The sequence below is a fragment of the Tachyglossus aculeatus genome, chromosome 3 (assembly GCF_015852505.1).
Source record: "Tachyglossus aculeatus isolate mTacAcu1 chromosome 3, mTacAcu1.pri, whole genome shotgun sequence".
In the NCBI taxonomy this organism is placed as follows: Eukaryota; Metazoa; Chordata; class Mammalia; order Monotremata; family Tachyglossidae; genus Tachyglossus; species Tachyglossus aculeatus.
In genome coordinates this window covers 63,261,097-63,267,096 of record NC_052068.1, presented here as the reverse complement: position 1 = coordinate 63,267,096, position 6,000 = coordinate 63,261,097, and positions in this window count along the sequence as shown.

The following is a 6,000-nucleotide window of genomic DNA, read 5'->3' as shown; positions in this document are numbered from 1 at the left end:
CAGGAAAAAATACCCTCTGCCTTTCTCTGGTGCCTTATGTCCTCTGGGAGGTTCAAGGTGGTGAAAGGGTTAAGGATGGAATCATCAAAGGAAATGGACGGAAGTTTGTAGGAACTGATCGCTTAGGACATGCTCCCCCTGAGCGGCTCGTCACAATTAGAGGAAAAAACCCCCCAGCAACCATCTTTTTCACTAATGAGGCAAATGTTCAAAAATGAACAGGCCCTCAGGTAACGAAAGAGTCCAATGGTGCTTCCATCGCTCACTGATGGGGCTGCCAGGAAGCAAGACAGAAGAAGCTTCTTGGATCTGATCAAGGGGTCACTGAAAATCACCCAAAATGAGGAGAGACACTCTTGAAGTGTCCCTCTCGAAGTCTGCCCTGACCCTGGAAGGAAGGCACCAGAAAAACCTTCCAACTCCCGGTCGGAGCTACGCCTCACCTGGAATCATGTTAGCACGTTCACCCTCCCCAAGTAGGCCCTTCCATGGAGTTCACAGCCAAGGATCGTCTCTGGGCTCCCAAGACATCTCCGGGGCAGGCCCATCTTCTCCATTCACCGCCGCGGTCGTTTCTCAATGCTTCTCTGCCTGCGTGTCTTACTTTTTGGCTATCAGCCATGGAGTCTGGCCCTTGAGGTGGCAGATAAGATGGTCAGGTTTGAACACGGATCCTCACTGGGCTTAGCCACACTAATGAGAAGCAGCGTGGCTCAGTGGGAAGAGCACGGGCTTTGGAGTCAGAGGTCATGGGTTCAAATCTCAGCCCCGCCAATTATCAGCTGCGTGACTTTGGGCAAGTCACTTAACTTCTCTGGGCCTCAGTTCCCTCATCTGTAAAATGGGGATGAAGACTGTGAGCCCCCCGAGGGACAACCTGATCACCTTGTAACCTCCCCAGTGCTTAGAAAAGTGCTTTACACATAGTAAGTGCTTAATAAATGCCATTATTAATATTATTCTTTTTAACCCTGATTCACAGCCCTCTGTAATTTTTAGCATGTTCTTTAGTCTGTCTCTTAAGCCTCCCTCCCTGACTCGATAAACCACCTTATACCTTTGATTCATGCTTAGCCTTCTCCCTGCTGTTGGGATAGCAGTGTGTCCCAAGAGCAGTTTTCCAGGGAAGGCTTATTATTCTAAGGGAATGGCATGTTACATCAGCCTTATCTGGCCATAAGCCGGAAGAGCTGTACTGAGTTTGCGGCAAATACGGCCAGATTCCCGTGGCTCATTGATGAAGACGTTTCGAGCTGGACCCAGGGAACCAAGATATTTTTATTTTCAAGAAAAGCCTCTTTCTCTCTGACATTGAAGACTGGCACCTTGTCTCTGGTATTGTCCTTTACAACTCGAGATTTTTATTTTCGCTTGCTTGTCAACTTTGAGAAGCTCTTGAAATCTGACATTCGAGATCCATAATTACCCATTCCCCAACTTCCCACCCCACATTCCACTGGAGTCTAAAAGCCCTCCAAGTCGAAATGTAGAAGTAGCTGTTTTAAGTTGGAAACTAGGCATAATTTTACAAGGATAACGGAACGGGGCACTATGACTAACTTCTTCTGGCGTAATACCATAGATTTGGGGAGTCATACATTTGAATACTGCCTAAATTCAAGTGTTCTCCTGAAGGCAGACCAGAAAGTTGGAATGTGGGGAGGGGAAACAAGAATTTGAATGAGAAATTCCAGAGCAGGGGGCTGGGAATCAAACTAGTGTTCCTGAAGGCGAAAGAAACAAAAATGTTCCAAGCTGGCAGGACCAGATTTAGGTTGTATATTTCTTGGATGAATCCAAAGAGCCTCAGGGGATTCTGCTTGCTAAAATAACAAGTCGAAAGGCGTGGGCCAGCTTTTGGGAAGGAGAACCTACAAGTGGGAGTTCAGACTTTTGTCCTTTCTGTTGGGAAAAATGATATTTTTTGATGGTCTTTGTCAAGTGCTTTCTATGAGCCAGGCACTTTTAACTAAGTGCTGGGGTAGATGCAAGCTAATCAGGTTGGTCCCATTCCGTTTCTCACATGGGGCTCACAGTCTTAATCCCCATTTTACAGATGAGATAATGGAGGTGCAGATGCACTAAGTGACTTGCCCAAGGTCACACAGCAGTCAAGTGGTGGAGTAAGGATTTGAACCCAGGTCCGTCTGACTCCCAGGCGTGCTCTATCCACTAGGGCATGCTACTTCTCATGAGCCTTTTTCAGGTGACGGGGACTGCATTGACCTACTTGTATTTACCTCAGTGCTTAGTACAGTGCCTAGCACATAGTACACACTTAATATAACACTACAATACCCACAATTACCATTATGTGGGGCTTCTTTCTGTTTTCCCCATTATTTAGGCTTACAGCCCCTTGTGGGTCAGGTACTGTGTTCATATCGACCCCAGAGCTAAGAACAGCGCTCAGCACATAGTAAGCACTCAACACATACATGACTAATAATAATATTTTGCCTGGGCAGATGGAGGGCCTGAGGTTTAATGAGGCTGGAGGGGAGAAAGTTCAAAATGGGGATAGAAGGGGCAAGGTTGAGGGAGGAGACATTTTGAATCCACAGGTCGAATAAGGAATGCATTTGGGATTTCAAGGTAGTACTAGTCCGACTATAGGAGAGTAGACAATCTCTGTGATTCTGTTAAACCTCTCTCCTTTCCTGGGACAGCTGCTCTCCAAAGCTTGCATTCATTCTCTGGGTGCTGCATGACAGAGCCTATTGATTTATCTCACAAAAACTTACCAATTTAGAAATGGGCTAGGCAATAAACACTATATCATGGTCCTTTGAGAGAGAGTGTCTCCTACTCAATTTTCACAAACAGCAAGCGTTTTTAGCTTTGTATCAATATTGAAGAGAACACACTCACACAACCTTGCAATGCGAAGTTCATGCAGAAAAAGACCATACCACACAGTATGGCCGTTCACAGGAATTCAGAAAGCAGACCTCTGTGATTCCCTTAGAAAGTGCCAGGGCTGGGGATATAATTACAGCTTTTAGTTTTTTTAAAGGGTGGAAACACTTGGATTTGTTCTCTCAAAATAAATAGAAATGATTCCTCAGTCTCATCAATGGAGCCAAGAATTACCTCTGGTCTGTCTTCCCCACAGTTCACTCCTCAGTAGCAGGAATCACATGTACCAACTCGACTGTACTCTCCCAAGCTCTTCTTACAGCTCTCTGCACACAGTGAGTGCTTAATGAATACCACTAATTGATTGATTGATTGACATGAGTCCAGTATGGCTGGGAAAGGTTACATTAGTAAAATATTATGGTAGTCATCACCGTAAAGTAACTGACGACAGAGGCACCTCTTCCTGTTCTGAAAGAGGAAACTGCTGCTGCTATTTTCTGCGAAGGGAGTAGCACTCAGCCCAAACTACCTCCTGGAGGAGAATCATAATTCTGCTCCTTGCCTGCGTTAATATGGATAGTAATAATAATAATAACAATAATACTAATTGCATTCGTTAAGTGCTTACTATGTGCCAGGCACTGTACTAAGCACTGGGCTGGATACAAGCAAATTGGGTTGAACACAGTTCCTCTCCCACATGGGGCTCACACTCTTAATCTCTATTTTACAGAAGAGGCAACTGAGGCGCAGAGAAGTGAAGTGATTTGCCCGTCACGCAGCAGACAATGGCAGATGCAGGATTAGAACCCAGCTCCTTCTGACTCAAAGGCCTGCGCTCTATCCACCAGGCCATATTGATTGAGACATGAGAGAAAGTCACCAACCCCACTGCCGAATCACAAGTCAGGACTTCCTTACAGGCAATTTGTCAAGTCAGCCGCTCGCCCACCTTCCCAGCATGGCTCAGTGGAAAGAGCCCGGGCTTTGGAGTCAGAGGTCATGGGTTCAAATCCTAGCTCTCCCAATTGTCAGCTGTGTGACTTTGGGCAAGTCACTTCACTTCTCAGGGCCTCAGTTACCTCATCTGGAAAATGGGGTTTAAGACTGTGAACCCCCCGTGGGACAACCTGATCACCTTGTAACCTCCCCAGTGCTTAGAACAGTGCTTTGCACATAGTAAGTGCTTAATAAATGCCATTATTATTATTATTATTATTATTAAAGACTATACAGAGAAGTTGCCGATCCCCTCGGGGTGACTGGGAGAAAGGTATTTGGCAATGATTTCCCACCCAAAGGAAAGGGGTGGTTTCCAGCCTCATATCCATGAGCAGCTTCAGGTTTTTGGACTTTTCTAGGCACAGAAAAACATTGTGGCCTAGTGGATAGAACCCAGACCTAGGAGTCAGAAGGACTTGTGTTCAAATTCCGGCTTCGCTATTTGTCTGCTTGCGTTACCTTGGGCAAGTCACTTCACTTCTCTGTGCCTCAGTGACCTCATCTGTAAAATGGGGATTAAGACTGTGAGCCCCATGTGGGACATGGATTGTGTCCAACCTGATGATTTTGGCACATAATAATAATGGTAATTATGATACTTGTTAAGTGCTTACTATGTGCCAGACACTGTACTAAACGCTTGGGTGGATACAAGCAAATTGGGTTGGACATAGTCCCTTTTGTCTCAATCCCTATTTTATAGATGACGTAACTGAGGCACAGAGAATTAATTAATAACAGCATTTGTTAAGCGCTTATTATATGGCAGGCACTGTACTAAGCCATGGGGTGGATACAAACAAATCTGGCTGGACATAGTCACTGTCCCACATGGGGCTCACAGTCTCAATCCCCATTTTACAGATGAGGTCACTGAGGCACAGAGAAGTGAAATGATTTGCCCAAGGTCACACTAGCGGGCAAGTGACAGAACAGGGATTAGAACCCCTGACCTCTGACTCCCAGTCTGTGCTCTATCCACTACACCATTCTGCTTCTAAGAATAGTGAGCACATAGTAAGTGCTGAATAAATATCATTTAAAAAATTGCTAAAGTCTGATCAAGGTTCATTTTGAAGAACAGAAAGGGCTTTAGCAAAGTTTCCCTCATCATATTGCCTTATAAAATTCTGCCAAGGTTTTAGTGGACAGAACTGTGAGGGGGCAAGCAACATTTCTTTCAGTTTCCTTCAGTTAGGCAGTTTCATAAACGTGAAACTCAGGAGGATCTTAAAGCAATTACTGAATCTAGAAGTTTTTAAATAGCTGTCGTACTTAATCAGAGCTGTACTTGGACGTTTACTGTACTAATTTCCCTTCCATTTGCATAGGAAAAGATGAATTCTCATTATCTGAGAAAGTAGCATACTCCTATAAACCACATAAATCAGGGCCAGTAGCACTATCATTATTGCACCTCAAATGGAACTGTGATTAAAAATAACCAGACAACCTCAGAACCTGCAGACTTTTCTGTGCAGAGTGGACTCAATGTTGAGGAAATGGAGCCCAATGAGAAAACTTTCATCGGCCTCCCTAAACATGAAAATCTCTTTTCTACAGTTGGCAAGGATAGGCAATGTGGAAAAACATACTTGGACTGCTGCCATGAAACTGAACACTCACCCATGAGCTTCAGAGGACTCTGGGCGGACCCTAAAGACTGGAAACAAATTAGACAGTAGGGTCTGCCTCTTCTTCTATTCTTTTTTTTTTTTTTTGTGTGTGTGTATGTGTGTGTCTGTGTGTGATTTTTGTGCAGAAGGGTTGCGGGGTGGGACACCTAGTGTGTCTGCTGCAGGCAGATCCTTGTGGACCTTGAGTGAGGGGATCTAGGAAGCCAGGGTGGGGGGAGTGATGAGATGAGACTTCCCAGACTGAGCCCCTTCCTTCCTCTCCCCCTCGTCCCCCTCTCCATCCCCCCCCCATCTTACCTCCTTCCCTTCCCCACAGCACCTGTATATATGTATATATGTTTGTACATATTTATTACTCTATTTATTTTACTTGTACATATCTATTCTATTTATTTTATTTTGTTAGTATGTTTGGTTTTGTTCTCTGTCACCCCCCTTTTAGACTGTGAGCCCACTGTTGGGTAGGGACTGTCTCTATATGTTGCCAATTTGTACTTCC